At 49.2% G+C, this 13,784-nt stretch overlaps 1 long non-coding RNA gene across 3 annotated transcripts in view; it reads right to left on the bottom strand.

Moving 5' to 3' along the window:
- Window positions 1-3,385: 3,385 nt before the first annotated feature.
- The window catches only part of LOC120100915 (uncharacterized), a 72,139-nt gene continuing 61,740 nt past the window's right edge, over window positions 3,386-13,784 (bottom strand). For 2 of the 3 annotated variants that reach the window (XR_005501205.2, XR_005501203.2), the window contains exons 4-7: window positions 11,948-12,024; window positions 11,635-11,803; window positions 8,105-11,348; window positions 3,386-5,763 (exon numbers count right to left, since the gene is read on the bottom strand). This is a non-coding gene — a long non-coding RNA (uncharacterized LOC120100915). The remainder of the gene's footprint in view (window positions 5,764-8,104; window positions 11,349-11,634; window positions 11,804-11,947; window positions 12,025-13,784) is intronic. The other variant, XR_005501204.2, reaches the window with a different exon arrangement.

Here is a 13,784-nt window from a genome sequence, read left to right as displayed (position 1 = left end):
CTGCACCAGTCAGTCTTCCTTCTGAAAACTTCTAAGAGGCTGGATTTCTAGGTCTCTGCAGAAGAGAGGAAAGGCATACAGAGAAAGATAGTACTAGAGGCAAGTCAGAGAGAGAGAGAGAGAGAGAGAGAGAGAGAGAGAGAGAGAGAAGAAGAAGGAGGAGGAGGAGGAAGAGGAGGAGGGAGAGGAGGAGGAGGAGGAAGAAGAAGAAGGAGGAGGAGGAGGAGGAGGTGGGGAGGGAGGGAGGGAGAGAGAGAGAGATCCATCAGGATCGATCTGGATCTGCACTGAGCTTCCTCTCATGTTAATTGATTTCTATGAGGTAGGTGTCTTTACCCCTATTTTATGGATGAGGAAGTGGAGGTCCAGAGAACTAAGAACACATTGCTCAGTGTTACGTGGCTGGAAAATCTGAACGTAGACAATCTGGGATGAGAGGATAAAAGGAGGCAGGGGTGAGACACTGAAGGGATGGGAGAGGTACCAGAAACTGGACACATCTATCCTGCCTACTGCAGCAGGGCAGTGCCTGGTACAGGGCTTGGCACACAATGGGGACGCTAACATACATGTTCCTGAGGTGTTGATCTGGAGACGCTACACTTAGAAAAAGGATGCTCAGGTTGTTGGACTGGGGGTCAGTATGGGACTGGGGATGAAGCTACCAGAGTTAGCCAGGCTCTTTCCCACTGAGACTGCTGACTCCTCACAGGCAAGGCCCAGTGGGATGTCAGGGCTGTTCTGTTTGTTATTTTTGTGTGTTTGGCATGTGTGTGTACCTGTGCTCTTGTGGAAGGCATTGCATGCCCACATGTCCACACCCGAGGGTGGAGGTCAGATGTCTATGTCTGTCTCCCCTACACTCTCAGTCTCTCACTGGAGCGATGATCACTGACTCGGCAGGACTAGCTGGTCAGTGACCTCCAGGGGTCCTCCAGTCTCTGCCCCCTCCTTGGCTCTGGGGCTACAGGCTCCTACCATCACTTTTATTATATGAACGTTGGGAAGTCAAGCCTGATCCTCATGCTTGCACAGAAAGCACTTCATGAGCCAAGCCATCTCTTCAGCCCCAGGCAGTTTTTTTTTTTTATTTTATTTTGAATTGTGTTTATGTGTGTGCATGTGTGTGCACACACATGTATGCCATGACACACATGTGGAGGTCAGCAGACAACTTTCAGGAGTGAGTTCTCTCCTACATTGGAGGTGCTCAGGATTAAATCAGGTTGGCCGGTTTGGCAGCAAATGCTCCTAGCAGCTGAACCACCCCTGCAGCGTTGTAAATAGGTTCTACACCTCCCGGGGACCCTGCGCTCAGTAGGTCAAGTCCCTCTTCTCTGAACCCTGCCTGACTAAAAGAGATCAGGGCTCATGGAGGGCCGGTCTGCAGAACCTCAACAAAGATGGAAGAAAATGTTTCCTGCCAGCAGAGGCTACTGGGAAACCAGCGCGTCTCCGGGCTGCAGCGCTGGCTGGGGGTGGGTAAGAAAGGATGCTTCCGTTCCCTGCTGCATTCAGACCCCACCAGGAATGTGGCTTTGGGCCAGGATCCCTCTGGACAAGAAAGGATGACTCTGCAGAAAAAGTGTCCTGGCCCAGGGGATAAGTGGAGCCGCTGTGCTGGAGGCTGGAGCCAACTGGCCTTGGAAGAATTAATGACCCTCCGCCTCTGCCTTCTGCCCCACCCTCCCTTCCCATATCCCCTCTGCCCCCCTCCTTTTTGAAGTGTCCTCTGGGCTGAGGTTTTCAGACCTTCAGAGTGATCTCCTTCATTGACTTTGAGATATCTGGGAGGGGCCAGGGGGAGATCACACGCTCGGGAGGGGGGCGCTGGGGAGGGTGGGGGGACTGGCAGCCTTTAAGAGTTACAGGCCTGGGCCCAGGGAGTGAAGCAGCCCAGGCTGATTGCAGGAAGAGGAGACAACAGGGGACTGAGCCGGAGCAGGCTGCCCGGGCCTGGCTACTCTGTTCATGGGGAATTCCAGCCTTGAGCAGCCAATTGGAAGCACATGTGTTTGCCCAAGCAATGAGACATCACAGAGCTGCTTCTTCACCCTTCTAGGCCTGCTCCTGAATACTAGAGACTGAGAACCTTGGAAAATGTCTTTGTCACCGGAAGCACCAATTACATGGCACAGACCAGCCACCACCGGGGCTATAATGCCCCTGCTGTAGCTCTAGCCTTCTGCACATTTGTACACAACTGAGCAGATGCAGATGATGATAGGGGTGTGAAGATGACCATCTCATGGCTGGGCTGGCGATGGCTGCTGGCCTTTGTCGAATGTTCCTCACACACTCTCCTCACCGCTGTGACTAATGTCAAGTAATCCTCCCAACGGTCCCGAAAGGGAAGTTGATTCCTATATGCTAGAGAGGAAACTGCATAGCAGGTGAAATAGTCTGTCTTACGGTCACCTGAGTTGTGAGGGGCCGGATAAATTCTAAGGCTGCTTGCCATGTGCCTTCCTGCCCCCACGCTAGGGAGGAGGAAGGAAAAGAGCGATCCTACTGCCTCGCCCCCTCCTCGTGACTGAAGGGCACCAGGTCAGTCTATGGAAACTCTGACCTGGATGCATTGCAACATCTGAGTTTCCCCGTGTCGTGGCACAGGGTGCTTCGAGTTCTCAAACAGCAAAGACTGGGACCTAAGGCGAGGTGACAAGAGCCAGTCTCCTGCCTTACTGTGGTGTGACTTAGATTCTGCTCTCTCTCCCCAGCTCTGGGTTCCACAGCTGCAAAATAAGAGAGAGGACTGGGTCTGGTCTCTGTCACCTTCAAGATGGAAATAGCACTAGGGTTACTGCAGCCAGGGACCTGACCATAAAGATAGCAGAGGCTGTGACAGACTGTTGGGTAGAATGGAGGTTGAGAGACGCTCTCGGCATCATGCTGCTAGGGGGCCAGTTCAGGAGAGAGGCCAGCTCTACACTAGTTAATCTGCATGGCTGACTGCTTAGGGACCACTGAATCCACCTAAAAGCCCAATGCAATGGGATGCCTGTGTGCAGTAGAATGCCTGTGTCTTCCGGGAAGATCCCATGTACTGTATGGTAGGCAGGTGTCAGGGGGCAGCCCTGCAAGGGTCCTGTTTCCCGGCTTCTTCTGTTCTGCTCTAACCTGATTTCTGTTGTTTGACTGTTTCCTGTTGCCCCAGCAACAGAGCAATAAGGGAGATGGCTGAGAATGACTGTGCGAAGTCACTTAATTATCACCAGCAGGCACTGTGCCAAGCAAGGGTGGGTACAGCTGTGAGAGACTTCACCCCTGCAACAAAATGTGGCCTCGAGGCTGTCGTAAATATGCACCAAAAAACAGACCTCTGAAAGATGCACCTTTGGTTAATTGAGGAACCTTTTGAAATGATGAAGGCACTATAGAGTTCTACCTCTGAGTTGATTTTATTATATTCTACTGGCAAACCAGTGATGTGTACAGTTGGGTTATCTCCCAGCTACTCCATTCCCAAACTCTTTATAGAGATTTATCAACAACAGCAAGTCCACTCTGCTTAGGCTGTGATTGTGGCTCCAATCTGGAACATCCTGTAGTGGTTTTTCTTTTTGGAAAGATGGTCTATCTCATAACCTCTTAGTAACGGGACTTTGAGGGCTAACTGCCGATGTTTTATCCCAGTAAATTATTATGACTTGTGGGCAAGCAAGCCCACAGCAGCCAAACCGGAGCACCCTCTGATTATGGGTTTATTTATTTTAGGTCATTGAACGTCACTAGCAGCCACCACGGGCCACACTTGCTTTGTTAGATGACTATGAGTATTTTCTGTGGCAGCCACACACACACACACCCAAGGCCTGGGGAGACTTTCAGAGACACCCATACTCAAGGCCTTCAAAATACGGTTTCTTTTCTTACAGACAGCCCCCGGAGGGTGTGGTGACTTTTGCCTGCTCTGCAGCATCCTACAAGCTCCCTTGGGGAGCACTGGTTGGATTTTCATCCAGTCAGGCTGCAAGTGAAATAACAGAAGCTCAGACAACAGAACCCCTGATACCAGTTCCAGGCTGCCATCAGCAGAGCAGGAATCCAATCCAGGCTTGCTGGAGCCTGCAGCCTCTGCTCTTCTTGCTGGTTGCATCCACGCATTGGTGCTTGAGAGGCAGCTGTGTCTTGAGATGTTTGGTCACCATAAAGCTCTGCTTCAGAGCAGAGCACATGAGGGTCATTGACACAGACCGATTCTTCAGGTCAAAAGCCAGAGACAGTATATACATCTGGCGCCACTAAGCCCAGCAGTCACAGGCTTTGTGGGGCTTGCCTGTCGTCTAGGACCAAAACACCCTCCTTTTTTTCCCCTTCCCTCAAGTGCTGGGATAGAACCCTGAGCCTCCCAAATGCTAAGCTCTACCCTGGAGCCGTATCTTCTGAGTCACAGTTCCCTTTGGATTCTAGTTCTTTCTGGTCTGTTTCAGATGGTGAGACTGCTGGTTCTCCATCTGTGTGGAATAGGAATAAAATGTTTAAAAATGGTTACCTTTATTCCCAAGATTCAGTTGAGTATTTTACTTCTGTCTTTACTCACCCCTTAAGACCATGTAAGGATGTGGCGTTGCTAACATTTGCCCATCAGGAAACCGAGGGCTGGCACAATGGCTTCTTGCTCTACGTCACACAGTTTCTTGCTATGGAACACACCTACCCTCCACTTCCCACAGTGATGTTGCTCATGAGGGACCCTGGAGCCTGTGCTGGGAGCCACCAACTGGCTGACACTGGCCCCTTCTAATGGAAGTTTCTTCAGATTGTAACATCTTTATAAAATTTTTTAAAATATTCTTTTTCTAAAGGGGAGCTCTCCAAGATCATGTAAACCTCAAACTCCTCTGAGAATCTTGATCCATCCTGCTTGGATGAATGACATTAAGTGAAAACCTTGGACAAAAACCTTCATCGCCTCCTAGCTTTCATTTCCTTCTCCTTAGAGTCTCCACTAGTGTACCACACACTACCCTGGCTAGTATACATTGCAAGCACTGCTCAACTATTTTTTTGTGTGTGAACAGATGTAGCCGTTATCTGTACTCTTACAACATCCTGTGTAGTTAATGGAGTTGTGTTATTTCCATATTATGGACATGTGATGTGCTCAAAGGAACCCTTCACTTTCTGTGCTCTATGCTGCCTTTGACCTTGGCCCTGACAGTGTTTCTCTAGCTATAACATCATAATGAACAAATCATCTCACTGATGCCTTATCTTTGACTCTTCTGCCTCTCGGCAAGCTTCCCTGGCCACTCAGACCTTACCTATCCCCTATCAAATATCTCCCCAAATTAATCACTCAGTCACCATAGTCCCATACCAGACTGCATCTTCATAAAGGCCCTGCCCCAATCCCACTACATCAGTCTGCTGGAACTGGCATGGGAGCTCCACGTCTCATAGATCTGAAGTCTTCAGTCTACAGTGGTCTCTTTCTTGTGTACACTTCAGCCTCCCTAACTCAACATCTTCCTGACTCAAGCCTTTTCACCCGTCTGGTTCCTCCCCTCCCCCATCATCCTTTGTGATTTTCACTCACCCCTCCGGTGGGAAAGCAAGCATCATTTCTTTGGCCTCACCTTCCATGTCTACCTGGTTTGCATCAGAACCTGTGGCGGACTCAGTCTGTGCCTTCTCAGAGGTACAGAGAAGCCGTCTCCTCCCTATTGTGGCATATCATGATTTACTTACAGAAAGGGAAGCGTCAGTGCATATCCATTGAGAAGAATTCCTAGCCCACTCGGTATCTGGACTTGACTCCTGATGGATCAAAGATTCAAACGTAAAAAAACAAAAGAAAATATAAAATTCTCAGGGGGGAGGGGCAGAAATAGAAACAGTTCACAGAAGACAAACAGGAGGTGGGACAAGTAGCCATGTTTTTAAGAGGCAGGGAGACAAAATCCCCCCAACTCCTCATGCTCTTGGTAGGTGTTCAAGTTGGCCATTTTTAGAAGACAGAATTGGAATTTCTTTCAAGATGGCAAACGTTCAGTGTACTTTCCTCCAGAAACTCCACTTCTAGGCCTATATCCTACATCAGGCAGGGTTCCCACAGCGAGCAGAGCGGTGCAGCAAAAGTGCTCTGCGGCTTGTTTAGAACAGCACAGCGACTGGAAATCACCTAAATATCTGCCTGTGGGAATCGAGAATGATGGAACCCAGGCCAGTGTTTAAAAGAATACTGTACGTTTACTAGTATTCACATGGAGAGATGTCCAAAACAAAACCAAAACAAAAAACCCACCGATAAGTCGCAAGAAAATGTCAAGTTAAAGAACAGTATTTGCAGAGCAGTCCTGGCCTTGCTAAGAAAGCGCAGTGGCATCGTTTATTAAGTTTGAAGCCAGCCTGGAATATACAAGGTCAGGGAGGGGGAGGGAAAATGAAGAACTGAAAGATCTAGATGGTAGGTAATGACACTTCTTGTCATTGTCTGAATATTTGAGACATTTCATAACTTCCAAAAAATTAAAATGAAGAATTCATTCAACATAGCAAGATAAAACAAATAAAAATGAAATCAATGGAAAATACAGATAGTAAAAGAAACAACATCAAGTCCACCCCACATCACATGTGGTAGATAACCATCTTGCAAGCCTCATTTCATCACAGTCTTGCTGGAGATATGGCAACGGAAGGGTTCCCATTCTCATCTCTAGAATGCACCTCAGCTGGACAAAAGCAGGGCTGCCTGTCCGCAGAGGAACAGCCCTGCTCAGAGACTGTGGTGGAATGGTGAGCCAGAGGGAGGATGGTGTGGAAATGAGGCCAGGGCTCAGTACAGGGAGGCTGATCCGCTGGTTTCCAGTCCTCTGTCTTTCTAGGCAGAGAGGCAAGGGCAAGGTACTAGTTACTAGGTAAGGGCAAGGTACTAGTTACTAGGTAAGGGCAAGGTACTAGTTACAGGGCAGGGTAGGTCTCATCTAATGTTTCTGGATGAACCATAGTCCTCTGTGCCTGATCCTTTCGAAGCCTGAGAGAGACTCCCCAACACACATATATATATATATATCCTTTGACCATTCTGCTTCTGAGTAAGGAGGCTGGGGAGAAGGTATCCCTCTGGTACCCACACCCTTCACTCACGCTCTAACCTCCATAGCTAAGGCCTTACCCTGCTGCACCTGTGCCTCCCCCACCCCACCCCCACCCCCGCCGCTTCCTTTCAATGGAAAAATCAACAACAACAACAAAACCAAAAAACACTAACCTTAGTGCAGTTCTCACTCTGCGGTTCTGAAACCCTCTTCCTGTGAACTCTGATGTGGGTGGTAAGAAGTAAAGGGAAGAGGCCTGTGGCTCTCACCAGGGGCCTTTGTTTTGGGCACTAAAAGATTAGAGGTGGGGCGAGTCTGGTGAGGCTCTGAGGGTATTGAACCTCCGCACTGGAGACTCTGAGATACCCAGGGCAGACTGTTGCTTTCTAATAATCAGCTAGCCAGCTGCCTCTGTGCCTGTGAAGCTGCGGACCCCTTATTTATGTATGCCCAAGTCTCAAATGCAGGAGTGCAGGAGCCTGAGAGGGGCTCTGTGCTACCAAGGTTCCTTATAGCTGGACTCACACTGGTTTCCATTCCTCCACCTGACTCACACATCCTCTAAGGGCTAGTTCTGGGGTTCTGGGGCATCATGCTATTCTGAGAGACCGGAAGACAAGGCATCCTTCTTCTGTGGTCTGGACACAAATGTGGAGAGAGGGTTCTAGGGTACCTGGATGGCACCAGTCCTGGCAAGGACACTGAGGCCTGAGCCAGGCTTTCATGTGTGTGTATGTGTGTGTGTGTGTGTGTGTGTGTGTGTGTGTATGTGTGTATGTATGTGTGTATGTGTGTGTGTATGTGTGTATATATGTTTATGTGTGTGTGTGAGTGCGTGCACGAGTGTGTGCGTGCATGTGTGCATGCATGCCTGTGTGGTTGGTTCCTTCGCTTAGAGCTTTGCAGTTGTATCTGGCTCTGGTCCGGAGCTTGCTTTCTTGCTGCTGACTCTTAGCAAATGCTGGCAGTCAGCCCTATACATTCCAGGGTCCAATGCAGGACGTGTAAGTACATGAACTTATTTCAAATGTGGGAAGGAAAAACATAAGGACACCCACCATTCCTTTAATGGAAAGAGAGGAGGAGGTTGCGTGGATTGTCCAGAGTCCCCATCTGAGAAGGGCAAAGTGAAGAATGGCTCCCTCTACTCCCCTGCCTTCCTTTTCTGTAATAAATCACAAATTAATGTAGTTTAAAATGATTTTATATGCACATAATTTTACCATTTATTGAAGATAAAAGAACATTTGCATATTAACAAGATAGTTGTATCTGCTTTTTTTTTTTATACATAAAATGTATATCTTGGCTTAATATTTGACCCTAGAGGACATTAAGCATCTTGAATGTTTTTCAGAGTTGATGAATATTTTGTCAATCCTGAGAATGCCTCCTCACATGACTGTAGGAGGCAAAGTGGCCGAGGGGTGTTCAAGGACATGTTAGAATTTGTTGGCAAACCTGTCTTAAAAGTGGGCTTTCATGGGCCCCTGCAATAGGGTGTGTGTGCACGGGTGTCTACCATTGAGTGCAGTGGTTCTCAACCTCCCTCATGCTGGGACCCTCTACTCCAGTTCCTCTTGTTGTGGTGACCCCGGCCATAAAATCATTTTCATTGCTGCTTCATAACTGTTAGTTTGCTACTGTTAGGAGTCGTAATGGAAATAGTTTTCAGAGTAGAGGTTTGCCAAAGGGGTCATGACCCGCATGCAGGTTGAGAGCTGTGGATCTTGAGCTTGGAAGAACATAACCAAAAAGAAGATGGGTTTTCCTCTGGGTAGTACTGGACAACTACTTTGCCACAGTCGGCCTCCACCATTGTTCTTCTCTGCTCCACAGAAGGCTGACCTGAGTGGGCTGTGCTGGCAGGTCTGACCCATGGGGTGCACTCTTGGCCTGAGCGAAGCAGAAAGCAGGGCAAGGTCAGGACACAGGACGCTTCCTTCAGGGTGCCATAGCCTGCGTGCACACCCAAGTGTACAGCCACAGCCCAGCCTGGGGCCCTATCCACTCAGCTCCAGCCCCCTGCTGTTCTGATAACCTCCCTTGGTTGGTGAGCTCTGACAGTTCGATGGGCGGCTGATCTCGGTCCAGGTTCTTACAATCTTTTGTATATCCGCCAGGACTTGAAACAATAGTCACTTTATGGAATGCTCCTCAAATGGCCTGTTTGTATAAACTGTCTGCTTCCTGCTAGGAACCTGCCTGGTCCCTAGTAGCCAGCCAGCTCAGTGGTAAAGACCTCTGGAGCTGCTGAGTCATATAGAAGCTGAAACTTGGCACATGGAGGTCCCCTTCTAACACCTGCCCTTTGCTTTGCCTCTGCGCATCAGTCCCTGATTCATTTCTCCACTTTTCTTCTTGTCTCTTTCCACCTGCCATCTCCCCCCTGCTGGCCCTGGAGGAGAAGGGCCAGGTACACAGGCCCGTGCAATCATAGCCACCTGTGATGCGTGCATCGTGGTATTCGGTGAACCCTAATCTCTGAGTATCACTAGTTAGTCACAGGGGTCTTAGATCCTTGGAACAGGTGTCTTAGACACTAATACTTAGAAGCAGGGTCATCGCACATTGCAGGGAGAGTCCTCTTCCCTGGGACTCTTTGACCAGTAAAGCCACTGACTTACTCACTTCCACCAAATGTAAAAGGGCTGGCTCCCTGTCAGGCCCACCTTACTCAAGGAGCCTGGTCCTGGCCCTGGACCAAGGCTGGATGCCTTGCTTGCTTCCATTTCATTCCATCCATTTATATTCTATAACCTCCATCATATAAACACCCTGCCCACTGTCCACACTCTCAATGGAGCCCATTGCCATCTGGACACAGGTGTGTGTGTCTGTGTAGCAAACCATTATTTCTCCTGAATTAGGTACAAGACTGTGTATACTGAATATTCAACAAACACTTGTTGGAAAGCCGGTATTTCAACCAATGAGCATGAAGGCCACTTATCTTAAGGGGCTACTGAAGAACAATGATCAATTTGTCAAGCACATCAACATATGTATGCAGTCTAGGGCAGGTTCTGGTCCCTCTGGACCTCAGATTAAGGGTGGGATTCTTACCAAAGTCTCTGAGCTTCAGGTTTCTCACACAAAGGACAGGCATCATACTTACATCCTTTCTCTGTTGTTTTATGATGAATGTTCATGTACTCAGGAACTTAGAACAACATGTATTTGCCCCACAGTTTCTAGGAGTCCAGACACGGCTTAGTGGGATGCTCTTAGCTAGATATAATCAAGGTGTAACCAAAACAGGGTTGCATCCTCACCTGGGGGTTCACTTCTAGGCTCAGGAGCATCCCTGTGGCTTTGAACTGCAGGTAGCCTCCTTGCTAGCCAATAGCTGTTCCTAACTTGCAGAGATCGCTGATGCTGATTTCCTTAGAGTAGGTCTCTGGTGCCTGGCTGCTAGGAAAGACTATGTCTTTGATGATATAATATATCAATGGCTGTGATCTCCCCCACCTTTTCCTCGTTCTGTTGGCTAAAAGTAAGACACAGGTCCTGCCACACTGAAGAGGGGACAGTCACAAAGGCACCAATGTGAGAATACAGAATGGGAACATCTTAAATATGCCTCTTGGAGATCTGACTTTTGGCCCAAATGGCTCTTAAAGGACCGGGTATGAAGTAGAAGATGTCCTTGTACCTAGCACTCAGTAGAGACTCCAGAAACAACATAGAGGCAAGGAGGAACAGCTGTCTTTCTTTGGTTCATTTCGGATGAACCAAGTAGTTCATTCGGATGAACCAATAGTTGGTCCTCAGGCCCCACTAGGCCTGAGCACATATACTAACCTATTTCTGTCATTTCTACTACTTTTCTGGACATTGATGTCAGTGGGATTTGTCCTGTGGCATTGGCCATGGTGATCAATAGACATTCTTGCTATTGTGACTGACTGGTTTTAGCAGATAAGGCTGTGGCATCTTGATAATTTTTCCCAGCCTCTCTGTCGGCCTTCCCATGGGAGGCTTCTGGTGAAGTTTAGATAGTCCAAGAGTATTGAACTATAAGGTTTACCTGGTGGCTTAATATCCAAGGCCAAAACTGCAGCCCAGGGGCCCAGAGGCAGTTGGAAGGCAGTGGGGAGTAGGGTTGGGCTGGGGTGTGGACGATAACTAAATGACAGAGCTGGGAAGAACGGGAAAGGTCTTGTCAGGTACCAGCATCCAAAACCTGCTTGGGAGGCCTCAAGGACCTGGTGGCCATGTTTACCCTTGCAGCTCCCCTCACAGGCTTTCTTCAATTCTTCTTGTCCAGTTCTTCCATCCTTTCTCATCTTCTGGACTCTTCTGAAGAGGGAAGAAAAGAGTAACTCAGAGATGTAGCCTGTCTGGGCTGGGAAAGACCTTGGAGTCAATGTTGTCTCAGGGTTGCAGACAGAAGCCATTGAGCTTCCATCATCTTTTGTTCAGCCTCTGAAGAGGCTAAACTGAAGTCCAGGGAAGGAAACCGGTCTTCCCCACGGGTACAGCTTTGGGATCCTGAGTTAGGATGCTGCTGGTCTAGGAGCTCCTTTCCAAGAGCCTCCACCCATTTATGAGTTCATTGGTGTTGCCTGCCCTTCATGCCAAGTACCCTGACTCCTGACTCTGTTTCTTCCTTCCTGCCCTTCATCCCGAGGCTCTGCAGCCTTCTGTCCATCCGATGCTCTCAACTTGTTCTGCATCAGTAGAAGTGTTCACAAGGATTCTTTCCTGGCAGGGACAGAAGCGGTTTGGGGCTTGCATGCCTGCGCAGCCGAGACCTACAGAAAATAAGTCAGAGGGAGAAGCCCTGTCATTTCTGGGCAAGGTGACAGTCCTGTGAGTCTCCTCAGAGAAGCAGAGGACGCCTTAGCTACAGGAAGGGGGTGTGGGGGTTGCATGGAGCCAATGGGGCTCTGGTTTACCTGTACAGTGGAGGGAGCAGCCCAGACTGAAAGCTCTGAGGCAGAAAATGGGAGGACCGAGGTTCCAGTGCGGCAGCCTGGCAATCAAGAACATAAAAATAGGGGTTGGGGATTTAGCTCAGTGGTAGAGCTCTTGCCTAGCAAGCGCAAGGCCCTGGGTTCGGTCCCCAGCTCCGAAAAAAAGAAAAAAAAAAGAACATAAAAATAGAACGTGGAAAGCATTGTAAATCCCTTGCGGGGGAAGGGTCTTTTTGTTATCCCCAAAAGAGTTAGTGGTCAAGTCCTGGAAAGTCTGTCTTCAGGGTTGGAAAGTGGGGGACCTGGGGCCTGTATTTCTTCTGCAGCCAGATGAGGCATGGGGAGAATGAAGAGAGGTGGCCAGGCTGAGAGAGATGAGTGCGTATGTCCCAGCAGGACTGGCAAACCGCCTGGGCCTGGGTAAGGTCTATTACTAAGACACTGTGAACCCGGGGTCAGCTGCTGTGAGAGCTCAGTTGGGCTGGCATTACTCCGAAGCTCAGCCTGACTTCCAAGAAAACACTCTAAAAATGGTCAGGGACCCAGGGGAAGAGCATCTTGTAGCCTGTTCTGATTCCTTTCAGAAGTGGGAGCCTTTGCCCTTCTCAGGGACAGGACCTAGAAAAGAATATAAACTTACTCTCTCTATCTCTCTGTCTTGTCCCCATCCACCCCCTTCTCCCTGCTCCCCACACACCCTACCTACTTCTCCCCTGCCACAGCATACAAAGCTGCAGATCCCTAATGTCTTTTGGGTCTAGGCCTTGAGTCATACAGGGATATATGCAGGCTCACAGGAAGCCCCACCCACTACAGCTACTTAATGGATACATCCATCACATACTGTACTCAGCAGCACACAGCTGTGGAACACACATGTGCACAGGCAAGTATTAATGGGCTGCAGGGTACAGTCGTACAGATCACATAGTAAGACTAACCACGCACAAGCACAATCAACCATTTCTTCTGTGTGTAATTGGACCCAGCGGCACACAATTACACATCGATTCTGAGTCATACATGGACTGGCACCGCTATACCCAACCACAGTCACATTCCAGCCACCCTTGTCAGCACAGGGTGACACACAGTCACAGGCAATCACAGTAGACTATCAGAGCCGGGAACATAGATAACTATAAGGGCAGCTATGAAGGGTGCTTTAACTCAGCCTTAGGAGTAGGGGCTGAAGGGACCTGGTTCCCTACAAGGGAGCTGGTGAGGGCCTAACGGAGTCAGGGATGGAGAATCTGATCACTTCTCCAAAGGTGCTCTCCCTCCTGACAGAGAGTACTGGATCCTGAGCTACTCACCTCTTCCCCTCTGGCCCCTGCTGGCCTACTTTAGGAAGCTAGGATCAGCCAGATTGCAGTGAGTCTGCAGGAATGAGGTCAGGAATGCAAAGCAGTGGGTGAACACAGGGCCTGTCACTGCCGGAGATTCTGAGGGTGGGGTGCTGTCCACTGGAGGTTACTCATCCAGGGGCAAGATGGAGACACTGTAGTGTCCATTTCTCAGTCAATATGTATTCCTGAGGCCTCTGCTCTTGGCAAACTCCTAGGAATGGGAGGGGCTGTCCTATATGGTCCTCAGCTACACATGTTAAGAGCAGGTTTGTTTCCCAGACCTCTGACACACACTTCCGTGAAGTACCTAGCACACTGAGGTGGATGCCTACGCCTTCTGGTAGTTCTAGAACACTAGCATGTGGAACAAGTCTGTGCTGTGCTGCCATGTGGAAGCAGCCAGGGCCAGCTGCTTTGCAGGACCTCCATATGCAGCGCATGCTGTGGGACTCAGTTATGGTTCTCAAGCT

Source organism: Rattus norvegicus, chromosome 2, assembly GCF_036323735.1.
Source record: "Rattus norvegicus strain BN/NHsdMcwi chromosome 2, GRCr8, whole genome shotgun sequence".
NCBI classification, from domain to species: Eukaryota; Metazoa; Chordata; class Mammalia; order Rodentia; family Muridae; genus Rattus; species Rattus norvegicus.
This window is presented reverse-complemented; position numbering and strand designations above follow the sequence as displayed.